This window comes from Danio rerio, chromosome 10, assembly GCF_052040795.2.
Source record: "Danio rerio strain M-AB ecotype USA chromosome 10, GRCz13ab, whole genome shotgun sequence".
Classification (NCBI taxonomy): domain Eukaryota; kingdom Metazoa; phylum Chordata; class Actinopteri; order Cypriniformes; family Danionidae; genus Danio; species Danio rerio.
In genome coordinates, this window is record NC_141030.1 from 21716820 (window position 1) to 21731595 (window position 14776).

At 35.4% G+C, this 14776-nt stretch overlaps 1 protein-coding gene across 1 annotated transcript in view; it reads left to right on the forward strand.

The window, feature by feature from the left end:
- Positions 1 to 11080, forward strand: part of LOC147835040 (uncharacterized) — a 143686-nt gene extending 132606 nt beyond the window's left edge. Inside the window, exon 6 of the transcript XR_015500966.1 lies at positions 10423 to 11080. The gene's annotated coding sequence lies outside the window, so the exon portion shown is untranslated. The remainder of the gene's footprint in view (positions 1 to 10422) is intronic.
- The last annotated feature ends 3696 nt before the right edge of the window (positions 11081 to 14776 follow it).

The following is a 14776-nucleotide window of genomic DNA, read 5'->3' on the forward strand; positions in this document are numbered from 1 at the left end:
AAATTGTTGCTAAAAAGAGGAAACTTTTTCTGCGCCAAACATAAATGAACCATGAAATACTGTAATCTGTAATATTATTATTATTAAATATTATAGAATTAGTTAATAAATGAATTAATCCAAAAAGTATCCATAACCCAAAATAATAACATACTAAAAAGTTATTGTTATAAAAACATTGTTTTAAACAAATTTATCTTAGACATCAAACATTTGGCTAAATTGACATTACACATTAATAATTTACTTTTATTTATGTAAAACAAATCTCATATTAATAGTATCTATATATTATTTATATTGTATACAAAACAGTCAAATATTGTTATTATAAATTGGTCCAAGTGTGGCTTTAATTGTTAATAGTTGTTTGGGTCACACTTTATTTTGTTGGTCCGTTTGTTGAATTTAAGTTGCATTGCATCTACATGCCAACTTATTCTCAGTAGATTATAAGTAGACTGTTAGGTTGGGGTTAGGGTTAGTGTAAGTTGACATGTATTTGCAAAGTTTTTTTTAAATAGTTAGTTGAATGTCTGTTGAAGGAGCAGCAACATGGTGTTATTCAGCTCCTACTTAAGAAAGTCAATCTTGATGCATCAGACATGAACAATTTTCCCCCTATTTCTAAAATGTCTTTTATCCCAAAGATTTTAGAGAAGATTGTGTCTGTACAGCTGAATGATTTCTTGGTTAATACAAATATTTTTTATACATTTCAATCAGGTTTAGAGCTGGTCAAAGCACAGAGTCTGCTCTATTGAGCGTTTCAAAGGATGTTTTGTTGGAGGTTGATTCTGTTGTCCTTCTACTATTGGATGTTAATCATGACAGTCTCATTGATCGGCTTGGAGAACACGCTGGCATCCAGGGTCTAGTCTTGGATTGGTTATCTTCTTATCTGAAGGATAGAACTATTAGTTAGTTCTCAATTAGTTTGGGCAACTCATGTTCTTCTGTCATACAATAAATGTGTGGGGTTCTGCAGGGCTCGATACTGGGTCCTGTTTTTTTCCCCTTTATTAACTTCTGTTGGGAAAACTTTTTGAAAAGCATGGCATTGTAAGGATGGTTATATTTCTCCATAATATTAAATGCTGAAAACTGCTGATCAGACCATGAGAACTAACATGCTATAAAACAATAAACTTTCTAATCTTCGGAGAGGATCTCGAGAAAGCCATCTGGACAGTTGACCCATCACGTATCCTCAGGCCCTCTTGCCCTCCCCAGTTATACGGCCTGGGTCATTGAAAAGTTTCTCAGGAATAACCAGATTTTAAGTTTCTATGGTGAAATGATGTAGTATGTATATTTGCAGTATTTGTTAATTTTAACTTGTCATGTTTGGTATCATTTTAAAGGTCTCAGTGCGGGTGTAAATGTGATCTCAGTTTTATCTCAATATCATACACCGAAATAGATGATCTCAGATTTGGGTAAATTTTGTATGATGACTCTTTGACAATTATTTATTTTACAAATTGTTTTAATGTTTTATGCTGATCTTGTTGTGTAATCATTTTGTACTTCTTTTGCATGTTTTGATTGTGAGACGTTAATCAATTACTGCCTGGCAAATTAATGTAAAATTCTTGTTTAACTCTAATATCTCCTGAATCCATATAAATCTAGTAGATTGTTTAGGCTGATGTTTCCGCAGCCAACGACCAGGATTAGTCATACATTCAGGCTCAATGGATGAAGCATGGACACAGCATTAGAGACCTGTTAATTTCTGACAATCACTGACTTATTATGATATAATCTAGAGGCTAAATCAAACTTTCTTTAAGTTCCTGTCGTGTACGGGTCAAATTTGACCAATTTACAACTTAAATCACTCATAAATATTGTGATTTACATCTGATTGCCTCAAGGCCTTATGATATACTCCACACTATGCATTTGAACATATACAAGTTATGATCACCTCTTTCATTGAATTTTGAGTGTTTTAATCAGCTTTGTTACACCTGTGGTGTTCCCGGACAAAAGTGACCGCCATAGTAACTCACTCATTCACTCACTCATTTCAGACTGAACAATGTCTTTTGCAGGTCCACATCTTTCTTTACGCACTTATGTGCCGATCCTCTAGCCTGATCTTATAAGGAAACATTACTATTTTATGTTTTGTCATTTTAGTGGCTAATTCAGATGAGAATTTATTTTTTATTTTTAAAAAGAGGCGTGGCACCCAATTCCACCCCTAAACCTAATCATCATTGGGCATAAGCAAATTGTAAGAAACTGTATGAAGGAGATCAGGCAAATTTATATGGATTAGCTACTAAACCAATTATGAATTGGCATAAAGTGTTGGATCCTTTAACGTGAATCAACTTCCTGATAAAAAAAAGTGTATCTTCACACAGACTAGGTGTCGGTCATATGAATCCATATGTGTCCTTTCTTTCCTTCTTTCTTTCTTTCTTTCTTTCTTTCTTTCTTTCTTTCTTTCTTTCTTTCTTTCTTTCTTTCTTTCTTTCTTTCTTTCTTTCTTTCTTTCTGCCAATCTCCATTCAGCCAATCTCTGAGTCTAGCAGGAGCACTTTTAGCTTAGCAACAATTATTTTATCATATTAGACTGTTATTATCTTGGTCAAAAATGACCAAAGTATAACTAGTGCTATAGTTCTGTGTCCATGCTCACTGTATATACCTTATTCACTATTCCCTACAGTATATTAGTACACTTGAAGGACTGAAAATTAAATCTGTCAGAACACAGGAAAGGATAACATTTTGTTTGGTTGATAAATCATTCAGATGGATTAAAATGTCAATTTATTTGGTCAGACCCTGCGATAGTTGTTTTATTTTTTATGTTCAGTGCAGTTATTTTATGTCTAATTCTATAAATTCATGTTAAACACTACTTTGAGACATTGTTCACAGCTAAAGAATATTGAATAAAAATTTGGTGAAGAAAAATTATTTTTTGTGCTAATATAAGAGCAGTTAAAATAGACTAAATTATGGGGCAGGATGTGAACACGACAGGAGGGTTAAGTATGTGCAAGCATGGGGCGGCCTATTATTGCTTAAAGGAAATTAGCTACCAGTTATATTCTCTGACTAAGCTAAATCAAACTTTCTTTAAGTATGAGCAAGCATGGGGCGGCCTATTATTACTTAAAGGAAATTAGCTTATCTGCTAAGAATCTGAACTGGCGAGGATGTGTTCGTGAGCAGATGTAACTGGCCAGCATACTGACTCTAAGCGACTTCTGGTAAACAATGAACCATTAATTGAAAATAAGCATTTATTAGGTTAATACATCTAAATTAGATCTAATCACAACCTATAAGGTGATCAGCTTGAATTACATGAATCTAAGACTGACATGCAGAATTTCACAGCTACAGCTGGTCCAGAACAAAAACGGTGAGCACATCACACCTGTACTGGTTTCCCTACACTGGCTACCTATCCAGTTTAAATTTCAGTACAAAGTATTGTTGTATGTTTTTAAATCCATCCATCCATGCCCTGGCCCCTGAGTATATTTCTGAGCTAATTAATATACACCCACCCATGAGATTTTGCTCTAAGGATTGACTCTATTTGACAGTTCCGCTTTCATGCTTGAAATGTCGCTTTTCAGTAGCAGCTTTAAGACTTTGGAACGATCTTCTACTCTCCTTAGGAACATCTCAAATTTTGGAGTCCTTTTCAGAGGCCACTGATTACATGCTTATTTTCTTTAGCTTTTGTGTTGTGCGTTCATGTATTTTGGTTCCTCGCATGTTTGCATGTATAATGTGTTTGTATGTACAGCACTTTGGTACCCATTAGTCGCATTTCCACTGTCGGGCCAGTGTGAGCCAAAGCTTTTATTGGGTCAGCCGGGCCAATTTTTCGGGAGCTTGAGCAGTGAGGCCAAAAACCTGTTCCACTGTCAGGCCAATAACTCATGCAAACCCTGCCCCCAGAGAGTCCCCCGAATCAAACGTCACACAACCCGCCCAGTTCAGCTGGAATGAGGCAGACAAAGCACACCATTGCATTTTCTTGCAACGATTAAAATGGAGACAACTGAAACAAGCAAATCACACGTTACTGTACAGCATGACAATATTATGTTTATACGCATAGGCCTTTGTATTTTCATTCATTATATTCGTTTACTAGCTGACCAACAGTTGGCATGGTACATCGAATGGTCTCGCCACTAACGGAAGGATGACCCAGCGCACCATCAATAATATAAAACCACAAAATTTATTCATTAATAACTCAGTATAAACCTTTTTTTTATAACATCCTTGTTTCGGTAAACGTTATCAAACATTCAGCCTAAATGCTCTTGGGAGACCTAAAACGTAAATCTTTCCCTAGGCTATATGACACTTATAAAGATAACAAATTAAGGATGTTGCCTATTATTTGGTTATCTTAAGTAAAGGAAACCATTAAGTGTTTCAGGAGACCAAGTAATAAATAGCTAGACTATATCGTTGTGCTCATGTACGGCAGTTTCCATAATCTGTATCAGTTTAAAAAAAATAAATAAACGTAGCCTCTCATACATTCGATAAAAGGTAAATAGCCTATTTCAGAACGGCATATCTAGACTGATTCTCCCCGAAGCATAATTACGATTTAAAATATTAAATATCCCTTTGATAAAGCTCTTCATTAAAAAATGTACTTTTTAAATTTCACCAAGTCAAATAAAAACATAAACACTTGTTTGAGGACATGGGCCACATTTTTACGTGCCGTTTTTTCCAATCCGTTTATAAAGCAGTGCAGGACTGGATGACAGAAAGGAATTGAAAGGTAGTTTCTGATGATTTTGCTCACCCAAAAATGCTGTTTGCACAATTTAATTAAAATCATTGTGTCCAAATACAATAATATTTCAAAACTCCTCCATTGTTTTTGTTTTTACAAAATATCTAAAATCTTTTTTCATTATTTTGTTCAAAATGGCTTAAAACGGTTTGATTTATTTGTATTCAATACCTATATTATCATAGCTTTTGTTTATTTTATATTTATTTAATTCATTTAGATTCTATCCAATATTTGTAATTTTTAAATGATTTCAGTAGCATATAGCCTATTTTATCTAGATCTATGAAACTAAAGTGGACACGTAATTTGTAAGGTTTTATGTCTTTCTGTTGTACTCATCTTTTGTATTATCTCCAATATTGGCCCCGAGAAAGCCCCGCTTTGGCCCGATCTGGCCCTGGAAGTGACTATGGAAATGCGACTGGCCCTGGTTCACAATGGCTCGATCACTTTAGGCGCGGCAGTGGAAATGCGGCTATTGTGGTTGGTTGAAAGTGCTCTAGAAAGAAATTGAGTTGAGTTGATTATTGAATATACCAGGTTTATTTATATAAAGAATTATTAATTTGATATTTGGAATGTTACAACAACAATTATTTATTTATTTATTATACATTATAAAATGCTTTTAGTTGTATTTATTTACTCCTTATTACATAAAATTATATTATATTAGTTAGATTCATAGTTTTTCATTTGTAATTTGTGTATATTTCACTTCAAAAGCTTCTATACGGTGTAACATAGGTAGCAGTCACATTTCAGATGAACTTTAATGAATGTTGCAGATCATTGAAATACAGTAAATGCAGATAATAATCCAGAGTCTGGAAATAAAAAAAAAATTACAGTGAATAGGACAATGAAAATATTAAGCTTCATCCATTGCATTTTCTTCTTGAATAGTTAAGCAAGTTATGAAACTTTGCTTTCCACTTCAGACATAAACTTGTGTACTTGTAAATAATGAATAACCAAATGTTCTGAGAAGGTTGGCGTACGAAAGGTTTTAGCACATAATATCACACTCATTGTAGTTCTTTGAGTCTTACTGTACTTGACAAGACCAAAGATGCTAGACAACAGAAGAGCGAAAGAGAGAGGCATTTGTTCTTCACGGCCTCCCAAAGGGTTACAGCACACATCTTTAATGCCAACATGATGAAACGGAGGTACAATTGTCCCTTCTCCGGATTCTTTTGTGCATTTCAAACAGTGAAAGCATCTTTTCATCTGCACAAAACTCTTTTATGGTATCTTGTGCTAAGAGATTACACATTACATCTCATTGTTCTGTTCCACCCAATTGTGGGATAAGTCTATGAACGTGAGGAATACACGCTTATGAGGAATTTACTACAAGCACAGAAGATTAAGATGAATATAGTACAAGAACAGTAGTATACAAATCCTCTGTGGTAGGACTGGGATTATCTTTCAGAAGAGCAGCAGTGATTCTGTGCTTGTTATTTATGAAAATGGCCTGCATCTTAAACAAGATAAAGCTATGCAAACCGCCAATCGACAAATCCACTTTGGTGATCAGAATGGCAATTATAGTTTTTGTGACACCACCTGAAGGGCGAAACAAGGCTGACTGCCATTCATTTGTGCACTACACTTTCAGAAAAAATGGTACAAAGCTGTAGAGCTCTGCACTGGCCTTAAATCAAAGGCCTAGCCCACCCCTGGCCTGAGACACACAGGCTGTAGCCCGGCCCTTATCCAACAGCTCGTCAAAACTTTTGTCCCGAGTCCGACCCGAAGCCTGTTATTTACCTGCTAAAAAGCTTATACTGTTACAGCCATTAAAACAGACCAGACTTCAAAGAAAGTTTGTTTTTTCGTTTTATTTTTAATAATTTAGTAAATGTTTGGAGTTTTTTTTCCATTATTTAAAGTTAACACTATTTGAAAAGTTGACCAGAATTTTGCCTTTTCTCTAGCATTTTTCTGTTTTAATTTGCCACTGAAAATTTTTCTCTTTATGTTTTCCATTGCGTGTGGCTAGAAATCTCTATATGCAAGACATTACTAGTGCTTCCAGACCGCATGCATTATATCTTATTAAACTTAAAATAAATTAAAATTCTAATGCAAACCCGAAGCCTAATATGCTTGCATGCTATGACGTGAAAATTGAAGGGCTCTATAAAGCTGTCACTGTGTTGGTACCTTTTCAAAAAGTACACTTTTATTCAAAATAGGTACACATTTCTACCTTAAATGTACAGTTGTAGTAAAAATTGTTATCTCTCCTGTGAACTTTATTTTCTTTTTCAAAAACTTGACAGAGCAAGAAATATTTTTAAACTATTTCCAAAAAAAATTTTCTCCTGGAAAAAGTCATATTTTTGTTTTATTTCGGCTATAATAAAAGCAGTTTATATTTTTAAAAACCCATTTAAAGGTCAGTATTGAGGTAAATATTATTAGCACTCTTCAGCAATATTTCTTTTTGATTGTCTACAGAACAAACCACTGTTATACCATGACTTGCTTAATTACCCTAACTTGCCTAATTAACTTAAGTTGCACTTTAAGCTGAATACTAGTATCTTGGAAAATATTTAGTAAAATATTATGTACTGTCTTCATGACAAAGATAAAAGAAATCAGTTATCAGAAATCAGTTAATGAAACTATGTTTAGAAATGCGTTGAAAAAATCTTTCCGGTAAAAAGAAATTGGGAAAAATATACAGGTGTGCTAATAACTCAAGATAGCTAATAATTCTGACTTCAGCTGTATGTTTATGCCTAAAAAGTACAAATGAGTACCACATAGTACCTTAGAAATACTGTACAGAAGAGTACACTAAAAATGTTCCTTTAAAGTATCAATATGCAATGTGCAAGTTTGGTTTTGTTTAATTTCGACTTTACCATCGCAGTGTCAGCTTTTCTACCTTTATTTTTGAGGGTGTATGGCAGTGATGTTAACGGCAAGATTTAACATGTTTCATACCTGATCATGTTAACCATGTAGGGTTCAACCAACGATGAAAATCCAGTCATCATTTATTCAAACTTTACTTGTTTCAAATCTGTATGGGTTTATTTCCTCTGTTGAACACAAAAGAAGATATTTTGTAAAATGCTAAAGAGTTACAGATTTTTAGCTGTCTTCAAATTAACTTTGTTTGTGCTCAACAGAATAAACTTATAAAGTTTTGGAACCACTTGAAGGTGAGTAAATTGTGAGTAAAATTTCATTTTTTGGAAGAACTGTCCCTTCAAAACAATGCTTTAAAAATAGAGCACAAACCAAAATTTAAATGTTCCTACATTTTTGGGGTCGCTGTTTAGTTCTCTTTGAAGTTCTCAAAATAGCTGTAAAAGTGCATTTTTGTAAGCGTAGTTTATGAGTTATGTATATTCTGAAGCATGTTATTAAAAATCAATAAGACATAAAAAAACAGATAAAAACTACTGAGATGTTGACATTCCACCATGAAATTCTGCAATCTCTGGAGAGCACCAAATACGTTCTAGAATGTTTTTCTTTCTTTTCTTTTCTTTTTTGAGGCAACTGTGTACACTTTTTCAGATCTCAAGTTTCTCTCGTGAGTGCCATTTGCACCTGCTGTTCTCAAATAAATCCACCAGAGGCCACTATTGACTGACTCACCAATCAGCTGACCCACCCTCCTCCTTCCCTAAACCCAACCAATTTTGCTTCAAAAGCACTGATTGACCTGCCCACCCACTTCCCTAAACCCAATCATCAGATTTAAAAAACAATCCAAAAAAAGAAAAGCCCTCGACTGAGTTTTACCACATTTTTTACCACTTCCGTTATTTTTTTACAGAAACATTCTGGCAACCACTGCTGCTGGTATTCTTCCGTAAATTTAACATATATTTTACACTATAAGAGTTTGCTAATTAACACTCTCTCTGTGTTGATAATGTTAACTCTTTCAAAAGTGTTATTTTAACACTTTTATAGTGGTTCCTATATAAACTCTGAGAGAGTGTTAGTTTTAACTCTAAGGTAGTTAAATCTACTATCTAAAATTTGCAGTGTAGACGGGGGTTTTAAAGATCATTTAGGATAAGTGAGTAAATGATTAATAAACTATTCAAATCAACATTTATATTTTATTGTTACATTTTTACTCTGTTATTTACTTGTTTATTTTATTTTTTGCCTTCTATTTTTGTCTTACTTACCTTTCTGGAACCATTCCTCACTGAACTTAAACCCTGTCATCGTTGTTAACTTCTCTCTGTGTATCAAGTTCGCCAGCGTACATGGCGAGCTAACCGGACAAACTGGTAACAGCGGGAAAACCATTCAAACGGAGGTAAGAGGTCAGCTGGTAAGCATGAAAAGGAAAAGCTTCATATCGCCCCCTAGCATTTATTTAAAAAACAAAATGCAGCCACATGTACTTCTGGCTACATAATTTGCGATCTCCAAAAATGTATGTAGGGCTTCGTTTTTAAAATGAGCCTTTGTTGAAATTCTGTGAAAAGCTTTTGGACGCAGCCGATATATGTGATGTTTTTAAAGATAGCATCAACTCATAACACAAATGCTTCTGTTATGCAATGAATATTTAAAAAATGCTCCAGCATTAAAGCTGTGTCTGAGTTTCACAAGATGAAACACTTATAGTTTGTACCCTTCTGCATGTGATTTTCACAACACGCTTGGATTAAGACTGATATAATTCTTTCTATCTACAACAATCAAATCAAATCAAGGTGCATAGCCAGGAGGTCAAACACAGAACACTCACGTGCTCACACACACACACACACACACATTTTAGCAGTCAGTGTAACTATGTTTCAGGCCCAGGATTGTAATGGATTTTTCTCCCTAATCCCTGTATATGTCCCTTCCCCATCCATATTTACCTCAGGATTTACACTTCAATGAGGGGGTGGAACACCATGATAATGCACCGCACACTTCTGCCAGGATGAGACTGACACCTGCTACTGTGTGCATCTGAAGACGTTTCATGCTATTTACTTTATTCACATTGATTTGCATACAACCCCCCCATTTTCCCCAGTTATTCCACATCTTTGTTCTGTCTTTTCAGTCATTTTTCTGGCGAATTTTGCTTAAAAAAACAAAACAAGTTGGGGCTGAGGTTAGGATTACGAATGGGCTTAAATTCCAGTGAGAGGAATTAGATCAGGAAGGAACTGCATCCGAACACACTCTTCCAGGTCTGATTCCACAGGGAGCACCGTCTCCCATTTCCAATGGAAATGATATATGAAGCAGCCCAATTTACATGACTATACGTAATAAAAATAGGCATCAAGAGCGTCCTCAACATGAAACCTATTCACCTTTCCTTTACGGCTATCACCTTTAGCATGTAATCCCCTTTATCATTCGCAACACTTTCCTCATCCTCATCCCTCTCGAGGTCGAACATTCCTTCTTATCACATACGGTTTATTGGAACTCTCCAACTAAAGCCTCAATAAATCCATAAGCCCATGAAGATGACAGTAGAGGGAATATATGATATACGCTGAGAGTCGCATCTGGATATGTGTGTGTGTGCTGTTTCGTAGCAGGGGAATGGCTTATACCTTGCTTTCTCCTTGTCTTCCCTGCCAGGCACATGACCAGTGGTGCGCGAGGGTGTATATTTATACTGTATATATGTATGTGTGTGGTCTGACAATGCGACTCGTCCTCCACTGTGTCCCACAGGCATCTCCGAGACAGAAAGAGACATCTAACTCTTTACGGCAGCCTTTAGACACACGGGGCTTCGATTTCCTGTGTTAAAGGTGAAGTGTGTAATTTTTTTGATGGTAAAATACTTTCTTCTATCTTGGTGTAATGAGCAGAGACAACTATAAGTAAGCTGTTCTGAGGATCACTTCGGAGATCGTGTAAACAATGTGGCATCAGCCCAACATTTGGCTTAGAATATTATTAATAATATGTTTTTAAGCAAGGGCAACACAATGGCTCAGTGGTTAGCACTCACAGCAAGAGGGTCGCTGGTTCGAGTCCCCGCTGGGTCAGTTGGCATTTGTGTGGAGTTTGCATGTGCAGCATCTGTGGTAGCAAGGGTTTCCTCCGGGTGCTCCCACAGTACAAAGATCGGTAAAGCAGTTAAGTGTTGTTCATAATTAGTTCATGTTAGTAAATGCATTAACTAATGAACCTTATTGTAAAGTGTTACCATGTATGTTTAACAGAAATATTCTGGGGATTGAATTTATTAATGTAAAATGTTAAAAACAGTAGATAACCACAGCTGCCGGAATAAAACATTTTTTGTGTCACCATTGTGGAGTATAGTAGCATCTGTGTTCAAGTCCAAGATGGACTGAGCATATCTGATGTTGTGCTGCATCTTCTTTTGTTTATAGGTACCTGTATAGTTACTAATGCAGTGAAAATCTGTTTGTTAATGTCAGGGTTCTGCCACTCTGGTCATGTAAATTCTTGTTTTGGTGGCAGAATCCGGACACTAGTCATGTCTAGTCCTGTCCTGTTGTGCTCGGCTCAAGTTTTCTTGGGTCGAACACTTGTTTCTTTCATTGTGTGTGTCTCCATGTGTGCGCGTGCCTTCGTGGGTGTGCGCAGAGCGTGCGCACTCCCGCTTGATGCGGCCGCGCGGGCTCTGCGTGCCTCCGGCGCGCGCTCTTGTACTCGTGTTTGTGTTCGTCTGTCTGCAGCGTGGTGTTTCATTCCCAGCGTCTCAGTCTAGTTGGTTTCGGTTTTGGTCGGCGCTGGGATGAAGCATGCACGCTGCGTGTGTGAGCGCACGGTGAGTGTTTTCATTCATCGTGTGCTCGTGTCTTGCGTCTGTTGTCAAGGCACGTGGCTATTCACTTGTTAAGTGATGACATGTTTGTGACGTATGTAATACTGTTTTCGGGTCCAAGCCGCCATTCACTTGAGTGGAGAAATCATTCGTTTATGATCACTTTTTATTCCTATCACACGTTAAAGTTAATTTTACATAAAGTCATAGTGTACATAACAATCTCTGGGCTTGCTGCATAACAAATACTAAAATTTTAACAATTTATAAAACAATGAATCACTTTCTGGCCATCGGATATTAGGCATGGACATATATATCACGATCGTGACTTTCGAAAGTATTAAATCACTTTGTAAACGTTTATTATTACCATTTCATGAATCTCCCCATTCAGTTGAATAGAGCGCTTGGACCCGGAAGCCGCTCCACGTGACGTCACACTTAACAAGCAGATGTGTTTACATTGTGGTCACGTGCTTTTGTCGTGTGCTTCAGTGTTGTGCTTGTGTTGTCATGAACATGCGGTTAATGAGTTCTCTCATTGGCTGCATGTTCTTGTTCTGTGTTATGTGAGCGCATGGCTTGTCTTGTCTCTGTGTCATGCGCTCTCCCGTCTACTGTCTAGTCCCACCCTCCTTGTTAACCCATTATTAGTTAATTATGTTCATCTGTTTGTGTTAATTTCCTACAGTTTATAAACCCCTCATGTTTGCTGTCCTGTGCCAGTTCGTCATCAGATGTCATCGTTTCCTGTCTTGTCCTGTTCTCCAGTTTGCCAGCCTGCCCAGTCTAGTTTGTTTATTTGTTTATTTGTTTATTTGTTTTATTAATATTTTCCCTCTCTGGGTAGTTTGTTTTGCTGTTTTGCTTTTTATTTTTTATCAATAAACACCCATTATTTCTTTGCACTTTACATATTTTATTATTCTGGCATATATTAATATGTAATTTGTATGTTAATAAATGCTTTATTAACTCAATGTCATCCAATTTTGTGATGTAATCTTGGGAGGACTATTTAAGCTTTATAAATCCCTTATAAATGAAAATTAAAGGCTCGGTATCAAGTGAACAATACATCTTTGCTATCGTATTTAAAAAAGTAAAATTACTGTAAAGTTTAAACATTGCTGAATAACAGAAGTCAAATTTAATAAAACAACAACAATATAATAATTTAACAGTATAACACAATTGCATTGTCATTTAAGCAATGTTTAAACTGTACAGTGATTTTATTTTAGTTAAGCTTGAAAATTTTTATTTTTTATTTGATACAGATTTTTGTACCTTAAAATGAATAAAAATTAATAAAGTCATTTATTTTATTTTTTCCTTTATAGAATTTAACTGAGCCTTTAATTGTCATTTATAAGGGATTTAGAAAGCATAAATAGTCCTTACTTTAGATTAGGCCACAAAACTGAATGAAGTTGAGTATTTATTAACATACAAAGTCACTATTAATTAATCATTCATTTATTTCCTTTTGGCTTAACCCCTTTATTCATAACTATAGATATATGCCTACATAATAAGATATATAAATATTAATTTTAATAGTTTATTTATCATTTACTTACGCATTCTAAATAATTTTTAAAAACTAGCCGCTTCTCCTCAATGTAGATTTATCTGCCTTTATAAACTGTTTACTAGACAGACTCTTTCATTAAAAAAGCATAAAACAAATATGTGTAGTCATTTAAGCTGTTTTGGCCTAATTTAAAATCCATGTAAAATCTATTTACAATGTTTATTTTGCTAGAGCACATTAGTATTCTTTATATGAAGAATTAATCCATGAATGTAATCCACTGAAATAAAATGTTTGCTTTGGTAATCTTTTATCAAAGTCTGACCATTTGCTTCCACAACTGAAGTGGCGGTCCTTCTATGTTGATGTCAGTTTGACGGCTTCAGCCATAACATTCTTGCCTATGCTCCTCTTATTTGTTTGCTATAAGGGCATGTTGTGCAAAAAAAAAGAAAAAAAAAAACCCTGCCAACTACTCAGTGTTCCATTTCAGTTGAAAGTACATCAACATACTGAAATAACTGTCTCAGCAACTTTCTAACACAATAACTAAAATTATGTCACATCCTACATTAACAAATATATCATTATTAACTTGAAAAAACTCATTAAATTAGGGGTATAAAATAGGTAGCACTCAACAGTTGAGATGGCCTTTAATAAATGTTACAGATCATTCAAAGACAGTATATGAAGAAAATGAACCGGAGTCTGGAAAGGACAGAAAATGTCTACAACACCTCTTGTTTGCATTTAACAGTGCTGCTTTCTAGTGTGTGAATGAGAGGTCTGTATTGATTTGCAGTTCCTTCAGATGCCCCAAAGGCAGAGGCAGCAGAGACTGCACAAATAAAACAAGCATTATGCATTTCTCGCTGTCTGTCTCTCTACATCTCGTCTCCCACACAGATCCGTCTGACTTCCCACCATCTGCTGACAAACCTCAGCGATAGCGGCCTCCTTCGTCTGGTCACCATCTGACTGCAGCAGGCAAAGGAGGATCTGCATGTTATTTGAATAACACGCTGCTGACCCAGCCCACATGCTTATGAGGAATGCTGAAACTTTATATGCTTCTTTTAAATTAGTTGAATGTTATGTATGATCTCTATAAAACTTTTTTAATTAAGTGCTTGGTCAATTGGCTATTTTTGAAGCCTGGGTTGTGTTAATTGGGTACACTATAATGTGTTGACGCTTTGTTTAAAAAAAGTCATATGATTATGCACATATTTTTTACCTTTATTCTACACCGCTATTTCAGCAGACTTTCAGGTGTTTTCCCTCAGAAGTACACAACGGATTCTGATTGACCAGCTGACCTAATAAGTTTATTGAAGGAGATGTCACAACTTGGGGTAGAGATTATATAAAAGTTTGGGTTTGTGATGTCACAAACCTAGAAATCAGCTCATTGCACTTTACACCACCCAAACATTACTTTGAATGTTTAAAGGTTTAACTAAGAGAATTCAAATTAAGTAAAAATATTAGAGCTGTTAACCTACACTTGTCTAACAGTTTGGTTCAGTTACGGTTATTATGTCAACAATTCGGTTCAATTGGATATCTTGGTGCATTGATGATGCTTTCCAAACACAATTTTATATTTTACTTCAAAGCACAAACGTTTTTCTATTAAAATGTATAAATATATTTAGATTTATATATT